General features: G+C 41.8%; 2 long non-coding RNA genes and 1 pseudogene across 2 annotated transcripts; all 3 read left to right on the forward strand.

Annotated features, from left to right (window-relative positions):
• LOC144371246 (uncharacterized) overlaps nt 1–16,288 on the forward strand; it is a 213,824-nt pseudogene that overhangs the window by 49,478 nt on the left and 148,058 nt on the right.
• LOC144371352 (uncharacterized) lies at nt 10,768–11,790 on the forward strand. Its single transcript, XR_013431426.1, has 2 exons — nt 10,768–10,924; nt 11,757–11,790. It is a non-coding gene; the product is annotated as an uncharacterized LOC144371352 (long non-coding RNA).
• On the forward strand, nt 14,465–15,141 carry LOC144371353 (uncharacterized). Its single transcript, XR_013431427.1, has 2 exons — nt 14,465–14,523; nt 14,986–15,141. It is a non-coding gene; the product is annotated as an uncharacterized LOC144371353 (long non-coding RNA).

Consider the following 16,288-nt stretch of genomic DNA (forward strand, 5'->3'; position numbering starts at 1 on the left):
AGAATTCAAACTCAAAGTCTGACTCCAGAGCCTTGATCCATAGCTGCTAATGCATTAGGACCTTTTGCTTAGAACAAGATTCCCCACTTATTAAGCAGGGGATGGATATGTTCACAGGAACTTAATGTGAGTCTGCTTTCTGACCACCTGCATCTCCAGCAACTTCACAGTGGTGTTATATCAGTCAGAGACCATATCAAAGAAAAGCCATTCTCACACTAAAAAAGTTGAAAAGATTATATATGGATTGCTTTCAAAGATTTGATGAGGTAAGTCAGCTTGAGATGGTATCATATCCCAGAGCCAGCCACAGCATGGAGACTTCAGCACACGCTGGCCACCAGAGTCAGAACCCCAGAAACTGATCCTTGGGAACACATGGGCTCAATTCTACCAAAGTCCCTGTGAGAACCCAAGTAAAATGCACCAAAGAATAACCCAACTGGACACAGGCTGCTCTTGGTTGGCTGAGGATTGCCCCTGGGATGTCAAATTCCTTACACAGGCAGGGTTCCTTTTGCAGTAGCTGGGCAAGTTCTAAGATGATAATGCCTTTAGGTCAAGAATCAAAGAGATGTGGCCAATGAAGGTAGAGAGCTGTCAGCATTCTGGAAGAGATGGCTACAACTGCAGGTGAATTCTAAGCCCAGCAGAAGGGATATGAAGGTAGGGTGTCACTAGCATCTGGCACATCAGCCCACTTTAAAATTCTACATGAACAAAGGTAAGTAAAACGCCATAGGATTTTGAGTAGAGAAGCAACAACAATTTATTTATATTTAAAATGGTTTCTCTGGCTGCTAAATATATAATGCTAAAAGGTAAAAGAGCAGAGAGGGAAATTTTTCAGGAGCAGTTATTATATTAGCAAAAATCCAAATGAGAACTGGAAGTGGCTTGCCCCAGAAGGATAGTAGAGGAATTCATGAGGAATGTTTGGAATCTGGGTGCATTTCAAGAGCAAAGGTGGCAGAATTTGTGATTGACATGGATGTGAAGTGTGAGAGAAGAAGAATCTAGGATAATGGTGAATTGTCTTTTATTTGAGTTCCTGGGTGGTGAAGGTATCATTAATTGAGATAGAGTAGATTGGGTATGGAAGAGTTTCTGCAATAAGAGTATGAATCCGGTTTTGTATTTGTTGAATTTTAAATGCATATTATACAGTTGGTGGAAATGTCTAGTAGGCAAGTGGGTATGGAGTTAAGATGCTATTCAGAGCCAAAGATATACCTGTCCCTGTCCCTGTGTCTATATCTGTCCATTCACACACTTTAAGACAACATCTAAAGCCATGAAAGACGATGAGATCACCCAGTGAATCAGCATTGACAGGAAAAAAAGATATACAAGGACTGAGCCCTACAAGGTCAAGAGATTTGCTGGTTCCTTATCAAGCCCCAGATGTTGTGTGAGGGAAGGTTAGCTATATGGAAGCCCTGGAGACCATGAAAAGAGCAGTTTTGGTGGTGTTGGTGATATAACCAATTGCACTGAGCTTGAGAGAGAGGAGAAGGAGAGGAATTGGTGCACTTCAAAGAGACCACTGAGAAGTTTCAGTACAATGGAAGAGAGAGAAATGGAGAAGGAGCCATAGGGATATAAGGACAAGCAGATCTAGTTTTTGCCTTAATAGAGAAAATGACAGCTTACACGTAAACCAATGAGAATGAGCTTGTAGCAAGGGAAATTTTGAAGAAATCATGAAGACAAGGGGGCCTGAGGTTGTGGCTCAGCGTTAGAGTGCTCACTGAACAAGCATGAGCCACTAGGTTCGATCCTAAGCACCACATCAATATAAACTAAAGATATTGTGTCCACCTAAAACTAAAAAAATAAATATTAAAAAAATAGTTAGGAGCCCAGTTATCTCATCCTTAGGAACAGGAAAGAATGCAGCAGAGATGGTCCTGCTGCAGATGGAGGGCGTGCATGGGATGAAGCCCTGGGAAACCCTCCAAGTTGTATTTTCTCAGGAAGGTCATTAGTGGGGAGTACATTGGGCAGAGGAGGTCTTGGAGACAGGAGAGTGGGTGGGTTGTTTCAAGGGCTCTGGGCTCAGTGTTAATGATATATGGCAGGACGTGCAGTCACAGAAACCACTTTCATGAAGAAAGAAAGGCACTCACAGTTCCCTGGGAACAGGGCAGGGAAGACCCACAGGAGGTCACAGAAGAAATACCAGGGCCAGTCAAGAGGCAGAGAGAAGAGGAGAAATTTGTCAAGAGCTTTTACCAGGGTTTTCTTGGGAAGGAAGAGGGAAAGCATGGGAAACAGGCTTAGAATTTCCTTTGAATAATCTCTGTAGTGCGAGAGCTGTGCTTATTTTTCTGGTGCTGGCCCTAAGGTGATTGGGGTAGGAAACTAGTGGCCCTGAGGATAAGACCCCAATAAAGAAGCTGGTTGGAAAAGTGGGCTTTGGGTGGATTTGTTTGCATAGGAAAGAAATGCTCAAGGGCAAATAACAGGAATTGGCCTAAGAGGAGTAGTCCCTCCAGCTCAGCACCACAGGAGATGCCAGAAATCAATCAAACACAGAGACTGAGATTCATGGTGATGCCTGGGTGAATGGACCCTGGAAATAGTGTTCACAGTAGCACCAAGGGCTCTCTGGGCGTTAGACTCCAGATTCTAAGGAGAGCTCAGTTCATACAATGTTGTGTGTCTTTTTTCATCCCAGGTCACCAGCTCAGGCCCCAGTAAGAGTGGGCAGAAATTCAAAACTGGGCAGGAGTGGGGTCTGCTGAAGAACAACAGGGTCTTTTATGAATCCCTCAAACCAGTGATATTACTGAATTCAGAATTTTTTCAGATTGTAGAAAGCTGTTTGCATGCATAGCCTGCATGGTAGACCTATTAAACTCTGGGGTTGCTCCTCACGATCAAAATATAATATTTCTGCAGCAAAACCTATGAATGCCCACACTAAGTAAGATCAATAGATAATAAATAGCATAATATCAGTTCAGGTGGCAGCTTGCAGTGCAATTTGAGCTGTGTGGCTTTGAATAAACTGTTTAACTTCTCTGAGTCTCATTTTCCTGATACTTCAAAATGCAAGCCTTGTGTAGCTATTGAGCATTTCTAATGTGGCTACTCCTATTGAGAATGTTTTGTCTATGCAAAATGAATTCCAGCTTTTGAAGACAGTGCAAGTAAAACAGAAAATATCCAAAATATCCATTGATGATATTCGTTACATTGCACTACCAAATAACAGGATCAAATTGCCCTGCATTTTAGATCTTTTTGGTTTTAGAGTCACAGAAAACAAAATATGGACTTGTCCAAGGAATCAGAAAGAGGTGGGAGGTAAGGATATAGTGTGTGATCCTCACAGGGACCATGGAGTCCAGGATGAGGAAAAAGGGAAGAAAGGGCCAGAGAAGGTGCTCAGATTTAGGAGATTGGACTAGAGTCCCAGTGAAACCAATAGATTGTTTCTAGAGTTTGCTACAATGATAATACTTTACATTTGTAAGTGATTTTCATGTTCCAAGAGAGTTTGATTACTTTGAGGAACTATTACTTGCATTTTCAAGTATCAGGAAAATGAGATTCAGAGAAATTTAACAGCTTATTCAAGGCCACACAGCTACAGAGCCCCAGAAGCAGGACCAGGACTACGGCTTTTGTTCCTACTTCCTGTTCCAGAAATACTATCACTAGAACAATAGGTAAATTTCACAGAAAACAACAAAGTTCAGAAATACAGACGTTTTGACAGGTAATGGGCTGTGATTATCAAATGTTTATCATAACCCAGCTTTGCATGACTACTATATCCTCATGACAAACCTATCCAGGAGCTACAATCATGGTTTCTGTTTTACATATGAGAAAAGTGACTTTGAGGAAACTCATAACTGCCCTAAATTGAAAGACACATGCCTGGAAGGCAAGGAACTTGGCCTGCTTATGCAGTTAGTTTTACAAAGGAAAATCACTGACCATGTACAATGGTGTCATCCAATATGTTAGCCATTGGCCTTGTGAAGCTATTGAGCATTTAAAATGTGGCTACTCCTACTGAGATGTTTTGTCTGTGCAAAATGCATGTCATCTTTTGAAGATAGTACCAATAAAAAAGAAACTATTGATATTGATGATTTTGGTTACATATTGAAATGATGAAATTGGTTACATATTGAAATCATAATATTTTTGATCTCTTATATTAAATAAAATATATTCTTAATGTTAATTTCAGCTGCTTTTCTTTTTTACTTTTAAATATGGCTATTAGAAGATTTAAACAATTTAAAAGATCCCAGTGATTCAAAATGTCAGGCATTGAATTAGATCCTGGGACATGATGGTGAATTTATATGGAAAATGAGAGCACTGATTATCTAGAAACAATCTGTTAATATCACTGGGATTGTACTTCAAGCTCCTAAATCTGAGCACCTTCTCTGGCCCTTCCTTCCCCCACGCCCCGCCTGGACTCCATGGTCCCTGTGAGGATCATACACTATATCCTCAGCTTCCATCCTTTTCTGATTTCTTGGACAAGTCCACATTTTTTTTCTGTGACTCATGATTCCTTTTATTTCAAATATCCAAATAATAAAAATATGTAAAGACTAACTAAATTAGGTGAGTTGTCTCCAGAGACTACTTGGCAGGAGCTGTGGAGTAACTGTGAATTTGCAGACCCTTTCTGGGGTGACACAAATGGAGTTTGCACAGTATTTCTATTGAATGTCACTGGTACAGAGAATGAATTCAAGAGGAGAAAGCATTAGGAAATATTATCTAAAGTCTAGTTGAATAATGACTGATTGATTCACCCATTCATTCAAAATGTCAGGCATTGCATTAAATCCTGGGATATGATGGTGAATGGATATGGCAAATGAGAGCACTGATCTCATCAATCTCTTATCTTTGTCAGGAAAACAGATCATAATAAGCCAGACAATGAACAAACACAATAGAGTTATGATCATGTGCAATCATTATAAGAACATCCTTTGGTAAAATATGCTGTAGGAGGTAACATTTATACTGATAACTGAAGGGTAGGAAGGAATCAGTCATGTGAAACACTGAAGAGTATTCCAACCAGAAGAAACAGTCATGGAAAGGTCTTGGGGCTGTCACTGGAAGCCTGTCACTGGAAGAATGTGCACAAGGAAAATAGCATCTTGAAATGTGGCTGAAGACTTTGGAAGACAGCACCTTTGTCAGTCCTCATGGGCCAAAGAATTGGGAGTTTATTCTAGGTGCTGGGGACAGCCATGGATGGATTTGAAGCCAGGTTATGCTTTGAAGCAATTTCCTCAACTTCATATTGCACAATCTCTTTTACTTCAAACATCCAGAAAATCTATAAAGATTAAATGTAGATGAGTGGTCTCCAGGGACTGCTTGGAAGGAGCTGTGAAGTAAATGAATGTGTGGACTCTTACTGGGATGATACAAGTGGTCTAATAGTAGAATTTGGTGGAGGTTGCATGACTTGGTGTATTTACTAAAAACTGTTGGACTTCACACTTAAAATTGGTGAATTTAATAATATGTCAACTCTGCCTCACCAAACTGGTTTAAAAATAGATCTCTGTGGCTGACATAAGGGAAACTGATTCAGGGAAGCAAGAGTGGCAGATTAGCAGGCAATTCCTGTAGCCTAGACAAGTTCAATGAAACTTGAGCTCAGATTCTAGAAATACAATGAACTTGGCTATGTGGTTTCCTCTAAGCCAGGGATTGTTACTTTTTCTATAAAGGACCAGATTGCAAATATTTTAGGTATTGAAGGTCACCAACTCTGTCACAGCTAACTCAGCTCTGGGCTGCTGTGAGGGATGGCATCAATAAATGACCATGACAATGTTCCAGTGGAAATTTACCGACGAATATTGAAATTCATTCACACCATTTTTACATGTCAACAAAATATTCTTCATTTTTCCCATCCATTTGAAGCTATAAAGATCTCCTGAGCTTAGGGTTCTCTTCACATAAGTAACTGGCATGGTGCTCCTGCTCCCGGCTCCTGCCAGCCCTGTCCAGCCCCAGCAGCACCAGATGCATCAGAAGATTCCCGCTGACTGTGTGCCAGGTGATGCTGAGCCCACAGACCTTCGTGACAGGAAGGGAGAGTCACCACCTGGTAGCTCCCGTGTGGGTCCTTCAATGTGGTCATTACAGTTGGGAAATCTTTCCCAGATCTTGCTGAATCACAGCATTGTCAGTCCCTTCATGGATTCTATTCAGCTTATCACCTACATTTTTCTCCAATGGAGCTGATCCTCTTTCACTGCCCAGAGTTTTGGGTAGGATTATTACTGCTTTTTTCCCCTTTTTTTGCAAAGGATTTAAGGCAAAGTTATCAAGCCTCTCCCCACCCCCTGTATCTTTCACTAAGAACTCATATAAATCCCAAGGCACAGACCTAGCAGTCAATCTTTAAGGCTGTTTAAGTTTTTTGAAGTCACTTGTCCTGCTCATGAGACATGTAAGTCCTATACTGTAGATATTTTAAGCCTCCTTAGCTAAAGCCAGCTAAGAAATGCATCTGGTCTAATTCCTGAGCTGGGCTCCAGATGCTGAGTGATATGAATAGTTTCCATCAACCAGTTATCTTCACTGGGCTAAGACTCCATCCCTTGATGGCCGTCGGTTGCTTTCCATTTTTCTTCTTAAGCTATCAATTAGGATCTCAATGCAGTCGACAGCCAGGAGGAGGACTTGTCCTCACATCTGTGATAGAGAAAATGTGATCTTTAATTCAAAGAATTGAAATGAGAACAAAAGAATCCCCTAAAGCATAGCTGGCAGCAAGGCAGCCACTAAAAAGTTCTGCTCTCTGAGTCAGTGGTCTGCCCACCGTGGACCTGGAAGTAAATGGACAAGTTTCAAGCTGCACTTCCTGCCACCAACTACTAATCTGAGCCCTGGTTTCCTCAATCTAAAAACTAAAGATGATAGCCGGTAATGAGTAGGTTGCTTAAGGACTCAGAGGCTACCATAGGGTCACCAATGGGACACTCCCATGGACAGTCAATGAGTGTTAGATGCCTCCCTTTTTTTTCCTTCCTTGAATCTTTTCTTGAAGTCAGACACTCAATCTTCAGTGTTCTCTGGGTGACAACTTGAGATTAAAATCCAGAACAGTCCCACCAGCTTAGTGATCTCAGGCCACTCTCTGGAATCCCCAAGCCTCTGGATCTGCCTCAAGGAGAGGGAGCTGATACTGACGTGGAAGGGTGCCATGGCTGCCTTCAGGATATATCATCCAGACCTTCCAGCACTCAAGGAGGCCACCTACACCGGGAGGTGCTTCAGCACATGCTTTACTGTGTTCATGTTGTGCATTGTGATTATTCTGTATCTAACTGGGTGACTCTGGGTGACTTTCAGCTGCAAAGAACACTGGGAAAGGCAGGTTTGCTGGTCCAGCTGAACAGAGTAGTTGACATGTGGTCCTTGTTAATTGGAAGTCACACAATGGTCCATTGAGACTTGAGAGGTGTTGTCCCTAGCATGCTCATTCCCAGCCATAGGGCTGTTACTGATAGAACACAGACAAGTCCATGTCCTAGACTAATTTCACAAGACTCAAGGACAGATTCTTGGATCCTCAGTCTCAACGACACTTCTTATCCCTTCTCTGGGAATGTGACTGGTTTTTAACCCTCTGCCCACCACAATGCTTGGAAGTACTCAATTTTGTTCATTTTCAACAATAAATCCTTTAGCGACACTCTAGGATATTTTGCAGTTAGGAGAGTAGAACTGTATGAGCTAGAAAGTGACACTATCTTCAGAATCCAAGACCTAGTTCAAAATCCAGTTCTCCCATTTGTAGCCATGTGGCCTTTGGCTGGAGGGGCTCCACTCTAATCTTCAGGTTTTTCTCTTGTGTAATAGACTAATCAACATCTCTCTGATGCAGCATACTTAGCAAGGTAAAACAATAAAGATCTTGTCTCCAGAGTGGAGGCTCAATAAATTGTACAATTAGGGAGGAAAAAATCAATAACAACAAAATTTTCTCTATTCTTATAGATTCAGTGGCTCGGGACTTGCAAATTGAACTGAAAAAAAAAGATAAACTAACAGGAATAAAAAGGTTTATTTCATGTGCTTAGGGCAGGCCTCACAGAGATCAGATGAAAAATCCCCAAAAAACACCCAGAAGCTTATATACCATTTCAATGAGAGATCAGTAAAATGGGGAGAAGAGAAAAGTCAAAGAAAAAACATTTCAAGCCTCTGGAGGTGGTATATTGTGGGGAGGTAAATGCTGGGGACACTAATGGAAGACAAGGATAATTTTAGTGATTTCTCATGCAGGGCCTGCTTGGTGCCAATTTTCCATCTTCTTCATGGCTATGAGACTCTCCTGGGAAAGAGGATTTAAATTGTTCATATTTCTTATAAATTTATGCACATAGTCAGAGAGGGACAGCTTTGAGGAAGTGTCTTTATGTTCAATTCTCAATGACCTTCAGCTCCAAATAATCCATGTGCTAAAGTGGTTTATTTTGGGGTGGCTTATTCTTATCCCCTCCAGTACACTACTCTTGTCCCATGGTTACATGACTTGCTTTTCTGCAGGTGACCCTGAAGAAGCAATGATTTGCAAAAAATTATCCAATAATAACCATGAGGAATGCAGAAAAATAAAGATAGTTCTGTTTCAGGGCAATTTTTTTGGACAGCTGGCTAGTCTTTGTAATATATGACTTTGCGAGTTGTGATTCCATTCCACGGAGACATCACTGGAGTGCTGACATGTTTGACTGAGCAACATCACCTTGGTTGATTTGTTGAACAGCTATGCAGCACCTGCCCTGTGCCAGACACTTCCCAGTGCATTTTATACATAACAAATGCTTTGTCCTCGTGTCAGCCTGGAGTGATGGAAATGAGGCACAGAGAGTCTTAGCAACCTGGACAGCTAGCAGGTAGCTGATTCAGGAAGGAGACCTAGCCATTCTGACTCCTGAGTCCATGCAGCAGCAACTACACCAAGCCCTCCAATCGTGTTCTGAGTGGGTGAAGGTCCAGCATGGCCCAGATCATAGTGACCAACCCAGGAAGCAAATTAAGTGTGTCCAACCTTAAGACTGGGCTCCTCCTGGTGTCCCATCCTGTCCCTCCAGGCTTGCCAGGAGAGGCTGGGGAGGCTGGATGATCCCACTCTCACCACAGAATGATGCCCAGCTGGTCAACTTGGGTAAGCAGTGAAGTTCCTTAACAAAAACCCCTGAATCTCCAAATCAGGCTTGTTTCAAATATTGAACAAGACACACTAAAATATTTTTTTAATATCAAATTTATATTTACCTGTGTATCCCCTGTTTCTCTTTGCTACATCCACCAGCCTGGATCCACATAGTGATGTGGCCAAGGGCACACAGAAAGACGAAAATGAAGGGAGGGAGTTTTCTTTCCACATGAACAAAACAAACAGGAATTGCAGTCTTAAAGTAATAAATGTTAGCATGTTCACACTTAGTAAGTGGAAGAGAAAGGTAACAATGAAGCAAGCAATGAGTCAAAAAGGAAAAGAAATTTGTATCTAAATATAGTTATCATATAGATTACATAAATCTATAATATCTGTTTATGATAAAGTATGATGTCTAGATATACAATCTCTCTATAATATTTGTTTATGATAAACTATGATGTCTCTCTATAAAATCTGTATGTATATTTATATAGCTTTTTTTCTAGACAACCACTTTTTCCTGTAAGTTTGTGTCTGCAGGGATCCTGAGCTCCATCACAGATGCAGAAGAGGAAGAGGAGGAAGAGGAAAAAGAAAAAAGATAACAAGACAGGAGTTCAGATTCCCAAGTAGCTACCACATCCCAGAGCCTGCAATGGACACTGTATTTCACCATCTCACTGAATCTTCGAGAAACACAGAGAGAGCCGTGACTGTCCATTCTGTGAGTGACACTCAGAGAGGCCGGTGGGCAAAGCTTCCCCAGCAACAGAGGCACTAGGAAGAGTCTTCACCTAGTTCTTCACATTTCCTGGCCTTCACAGCCACAGCCCTTTGCTGAAGAGAGTGTCAAGTCCTGGCCTCTCCAGCCTCTTTCCTTCTCCCTCTCTCTCCCTTTGGAGGTTGCAGCACAGGTGGACTCCAGTGTGAATGAGCTGGTCATGTGTCTATTTCCTCCCAGTGGCTTACAACTTGAGGAGAAAGACATGACTAACCCATCCCTGTGTTGCAGCCTGGGCCTGATGCCTGATGTTATGTTCTCAATATGACCCTCGAAATCTTTGACTGAGGAACTTGGTCCCAAATGCTTCAGGGTTGGGATGGAGCAGGGATAAGAGAGCTCCAAAAAGAACTCCAAGAAACCCCAGCCTTTTGATTCTTTGTAAGGTCTGTCTTTGTTTAGAGTGGCATTTAGAAGAAACACCAGTCAGGCACCTACCAAGAATAAAAAAGCAATTAAAATGTTTTCTGGGAAATCTCCAGAAAACTACACAAGAGTTTTCACTCCTCATGTAAGCAAAACCTTTCAAAATTCAATTTTCCATGAAGAGGGAGAACCACCAACCAGGGCCCACCCCCCCACACACCTGTGCCCAGTGAGTCCATGCTCACTATCAAATTGTTTTTAGTGAAGTGTGGATTATATACAAGAAATCAGTTTTGTTGTTGAATTAAGCTGAGACAGTAATGGAGTTAATATTGTTATCTCAGCTTAACCCAACCTATACTAATTAGTACAAAGTCTTTTTCAGATTGTTATTCTAATGACTCCTGATGTGCTGCTCTCAAAGTACTTTCTGCATCCATGTTTTAAATATTCAACCCTATTCCCTCTAAGTGCCAACTTGTCTGCTTCCAGGTGGCCAGAGGATCACAACATGCCAAGCTTCCTGCTGCATGGGCCTCCACTAAGGCTGTACATGGGACTTGCCTGTGTCCTGTTCCTCAGGAACACAGGTAGGTCTGGTCAGTTCCAGAAGTATCTGTTCTATATAGGAAATTTGAGTATTCATTGTGCTTTAAGAAACTAAGCAGCCAACATTTTAACCCTAACCCTAAATGAATCTGATCAAAATGGCCATTGTAATTCCATTTTTTTTGTTTTGTTTTGTTTTGTTTTGTTTTGTTTTGTTTCCTCCTCCCATTTCTCTCCTTCACTCCCCAAACATCACTCAAAGACGCCCTACTTCAGGGGACTGTCCTGAGCTCCCAGGGTGCTCCACAGGCCCTTCTTTTCTCACCTTCACCTGTTCCTACAAATCCCCACCTCTTTTTTCTCATGGGCTCCATCACCTTGGCCTTCTGTCAGTTCTTCAAAGTGATGTGCCCACGGCAGGCCTTTGGCTCATGCTACCCTGCCCAAGGAAGGCCCTCTCAGCCAGCTAAATCCTACCCAAACAAGATTCATCCTTCAAGTCAAGGCTTAATACCCCCCTCAACACACACACACACACACACACACACACACACACACACACACACACGAAGGCCTCCAGATCACTGAGATGAGATCCGGCTCCTGCTGTTCCCACTCATAGTCCACAGTCACAACACTGAGCAGACCCTGGGGCTTGATCGTGTCATCATGTCCTAGTGTTCTAACAGTTCGTTACTAAGTATTTGATGGCTGATGATTGGATGAATGAGCAGACTACATGTTGGATTTTAAGCAAATCACAATTTCAGATTATAATTTTCTCATATATAAAATGGGCAATTCAATTTAAATTCTCTCTGATGTTACATCTGGGTTAAAATTTCTCTGATAAAACATTTTTTTTTATTTTAGTGTCTGGGATTAAGGGAGAATCCAAGAAAGAAAAGGGAATGAACTTCCTACCTATGAAAGAAAAGGGAATGGCCTTCCTACCTATAACAGGTAAATGGGCAGGGTCTTCTCCTACGCTCACCATTCTTGGGCAAATTCTATGACCCTCTGTGCCTCCCTTATCTCTTCATGGCTGGAGACTGAGTCTGCAGCTAATGGTCTGACAGTCACCGTCATCATTCCCATGGGCGGCAGCTGACCTTATGGCTTGTTGGATACTTGGATTCTCTCACAATCTTAATAAATCACAAAGACAAATCTGACATTCTACCGGTGACAGAAGGTTTTATAATGGGAAGTATTGTCATTGGCCATCATCACCTTCGTAATAGTTTCTATTTCTCTTTGCCTTTCCTTTGTGATGGTATGAAATTGGCTATGCAGAGATGACAAATACCTGGCACTGTACGGAAGAGAGTCAGAGAGCAATGCTTTCTTCCTATTATTTTTTATTTTGACACAGAGTATCTCTAAGTTGACAGGCTGTCCCTGAACTTCTGATACTGCTGCCTCAGCATCCAGACTTACTGGGGTTAGAGCCGTGAGCCACCAAGTCTGACCTAATTTTTTGATAAATAAGCAAATCATTTATATGCTTTTTTTGGGGGGGAGGGGCATGAAAGTTACTTTTAATTTTCTAAATTTTTATCTTTAATTAGTTAGAACACTCACATAATTCAATTATACAAGGTACAAAGTTATATAAAGATAAAAAGCTTCCCCAGCCCACTCCTCCCTTTTCCCTAAGAATGCCAGAGGCACCAATATGTGAACAATTAGGATCATTTTTTATGAATGTTAACCCTATTTGAACTTCCAATTTTCTCCTCTTCAAATGAGAACACAGTTCCTGTTCTGTAGGTAATCATAAATGATGAGAGGTGATAAAATACTCAGTGTGAAGAAGCATGAGATGTGTCAGATACCTTTCGTTGTAAAGATACCACTGTCTGCTTATGTTTTGGTGGTGCTGGGGATGGAGGCCAGGGTCTCACACATACTAAATAAGCACTCCCCCACTGAGCTACCCATTCCCCAAGGTGGCATTTTTTTCCAAAAATAGAATAATGAATTTATATAATCTATCCAGAAATTTATTTGAAAGATGCTTCTTATTCCAAAATTTGTGCTTTAGGGATATTTACTTCACACTTCAAATAGTGTTACTAAAATCCACCCAAGGATTTGCAATTAGAAAAAAAAAGTGCTAGGCATAATTTTTTTTAGTAAAAGGAGTCTGTTCAAGAATTATGGTCAGAAAATATAATAATTATGGCATAATTTTAATTTAATAATTATTTTCATATGCATAGTCCATATGTATGAATTCAAGAAGATGAGATGGACTCATTGAAGCTATTCCATTTATTTCTGAAAGATTATTTTGCAGGAATCATGTATGTTTTATTAGATTCTGTTAAATCTAAAATTATTACTAACAATTCAATGAAAATACACCTAAATTTATGGAAGTAAAAACAACGTGAGCAGATTTATTTACTTAAAATAGCAAAGTAATAATAAAAGAGAAAGAGAGAGAGAGAGAGAGAGAGAGAGAGAGAGAGAGAGAGAGAGAATATTATGGTCTGAAAGACTGAACCAGGCTGAACTCTGTGGCAGAAAGGTGTTGGCATCATGCCAGGCAGCAGCCCTCATCAGCCCTGTACCCTGCACAGAGGCTACTGCTGCTGGGTGGGTACCCAGCAGATCTGGGAGTGCCTCCCACAGATCTCAGGGGTGCTCCAGGGCAGATATGCAAGTATAGTGCCACTTAGAGCACCTGAGGAGACAGAGCTGGACTCTTCCAAGCCAGTGAACAAGTCATTTGACAGCTTTCACCTGCTTAATAATTTATGTTTGTCTCAAAGTTCCTTTTGTTGTAACATAGCCCCTCTACCTCTGGCAGCCATGTTATGGGAAAGGTAATTCATAGCCCCCATGTGCCTCTAACCCTGGAATATCTGGTATTTAACCAAAAACACTTTGATAACTAGTAAAAAGCCACAATGGTGTAAGCAGGCAAAAGTTGACCTGACCTTAGCTTCAGTAGGATACTTGAAAAGCAGGAGGGAACAGGCTACCTCACCATTGGTGGATGGATGCATAAAGAACTTGTGGCCTATACGTAGAATGGAATATGATTCAATGTTGAGAGAAGAAAATCCTTCCTTTTGCAACAACACAGATGAATTCTGAGGACAGAGTGTTCCATGGAATAATCTAGTCACAGCAGGGCAAACCCTTGGTGTCTCCCTTACATGAGGACTCTGGAAAAGTGAGGCTCACAGGCACAGAGAGGAGAAAGGTGGTCAATGGGGTTGGAGGAGAAAGGACGTGGAGTTTGTCATTCAACATGTATAAAGTTTCAGATCTACAAGATGAAGAAGTTCTAGAACTCTACCGTACAACCCAGTGCCTATGGCTAACAATACCATACTGTGCCTGAAAAATGTGGTTGGGGGTAGACTTCATATTAATTGTTCATATCACACTAAAATGAAATAAAAAAGTGAGTGGAAGTAGTACAGACAAGCAGAGGGTTTTATCTTACCCTTTAGCTGGCTGTGGGATTAACTTTTGTGCATTTCAATTTTCTACCCCTTCAGGTGGATAAATTACATGAAGCTGCACTTCCAGGATACTATTTTCCTGATAAAAATTTTTATTTTAGTGTCTGGAAATAGAGGCATTAATAAGGAGAAAGATGGGGCTCTCCCAGGACCAACAGGTAACTAGGCTAACCCTGGCTTATTCTGGAGCACTGGGTACCTTTTCCAGACTCTCTGGGCCTTTGGTTCTTCCACCTATAAAATGGACACATATCACCCTCTCCATCTAAATGTACGTGGAAAATAAGCATTAACTTTTTATTTTTTAGTTGTAGTTGGACACAATACCTTTATTTATTTATTTCTATATGGTGCTGAGGATCCAACTCAGGGCCTCAAATATGCTAAGAGAGTGCTCTACTGCTGAGCCACAACTGCACCCCAGTTAACATTTAATTATGGCTGCAGCAAGGATAGCAGCAGATACAGTGTGGCAGTATCTCCTGTAATGCAAGCTAACTGATCCTCCAGGTCAGTCACTTCCTCAGGAGGCCTTCTCCATCCCCAGCTTAGTGAGCTGAGAAGAGTGCTGACAGCACCCTGTTGTTCCCCGTATTGACATCTCTCACCTGTCATTACAGGTGAATCTTCTGCTGCCCAAGCCACAGACAGGAAGCTTCCTGGAGCTAGAGACGATTATTTCCAGTTTACCTCATCATACCCAACACCTAGCATCTTGCTAGGCTTTCCATGAGTATCTGTTGAATAAATGAATAAATGCTTTTGACATTTCAAAATTTCCTTTGATATTTCCTTGGATATCACAAACTTTGCCAAGTAGACAAGCAACCTGATGCTTTGGAGGGACCTCTTCTCTGCAGTTCTAGGAAGTTGATTCTAAGCCCTTTGTTACCTTTGCTCAGTTGGTACAGTGAAGGCAAGTTCTTGCTCTGCTCAGAACCTCAGTTCCCTGACCCAGTTAAGGAGTTGGGTAGATCAGACTCTCTGTATTGTAATCATCTTTTATATTTATTAAGATGTAGTTTTGCAGGCCACACCATCCCTGGGAGATTAAGATTAGGAGGTGAGGGTGCCTTCAAGAGGACTCTGGATCTGCCTTTCTCAGTTTCCCCCAGTTACCTTATTATACTGCAGAGCCTGAGGGCAGCTACAGCAGGGCTTCAACTTCTCCAGCTCCCTGAGGCTGGAAATGGGGATTTGCATTTCAGTTATGAAAACTTTTTCCTTCCCAGTGTCTGTCCTTAGAAGAGAAGAGAGAAAGGAAAAGGGAGTGATGTTCTTGCTAACACGGGTGACTCCCCCCCCTACCACTTTACACAGATATGGGCTGCTGCAAATTCTACCACCTCCCTTAACCTCCCGCACAGAATGGAAGCAGCATCTCTAATTGTTAACTGAGTGTTTAGTATAATTTGAAGACAAGGCTTGCAGCAATATTACAAGGAGCATGGAGCACCATTGCTGCCAGGTCCACTCAGTTTCAAGCAACCCTTGGGAGAAGAGGGGTTTCCCCTAGAAGTGTTCATTCAAATGGCTGCACACATTGATACCTTAGGGTTTTTCTTTTTTCACTGATGACCTATGAAATCTGGAGCTCTGAGGAGAGAGCCCAAGCATCAAAATCGTGGACTTCAAAACCAAATCTTCTTCGGTGATGTCAGTGGTCCACCAGGATTCACAGCCCTCTTTCACACAGAGTACACTTATTTCCAAATTCAGCGTCACCTAGACCCCCTGTGATACCCTTGGGCTTCCCATTACAGGTGACAGGTGTCCCACCAAGGCCGAACCTCTCCAAGGCAGAGGTGAAACAATCCTGAGGGTTTGGGGGCTTCATTTGGTCACCATGTCAGTCACCATGTATGTGGTTGACTGTCACCTCTTGAGTTCCTGGTAGAAACATACCCTTGCCTTCAAGCCCCC

The sequence above is a fragment of the Ictidomys tridecemlineatus genome, chromosome 16 (assembly GCF_052094955.1).
Source record: "Ictidomys tridecemlineatus isolate mIctTri1 chromosome 16, mIctTri1.hap1, whole genome shotgun sequence".
Taxonomy (NCBI): domain Eukaryota; kingdom Metazoa; phylum Chordata; class Mammalia; order Rodentia; family Sciuridae; genus Ictidomys; species Ictidomys tridecemlineatus.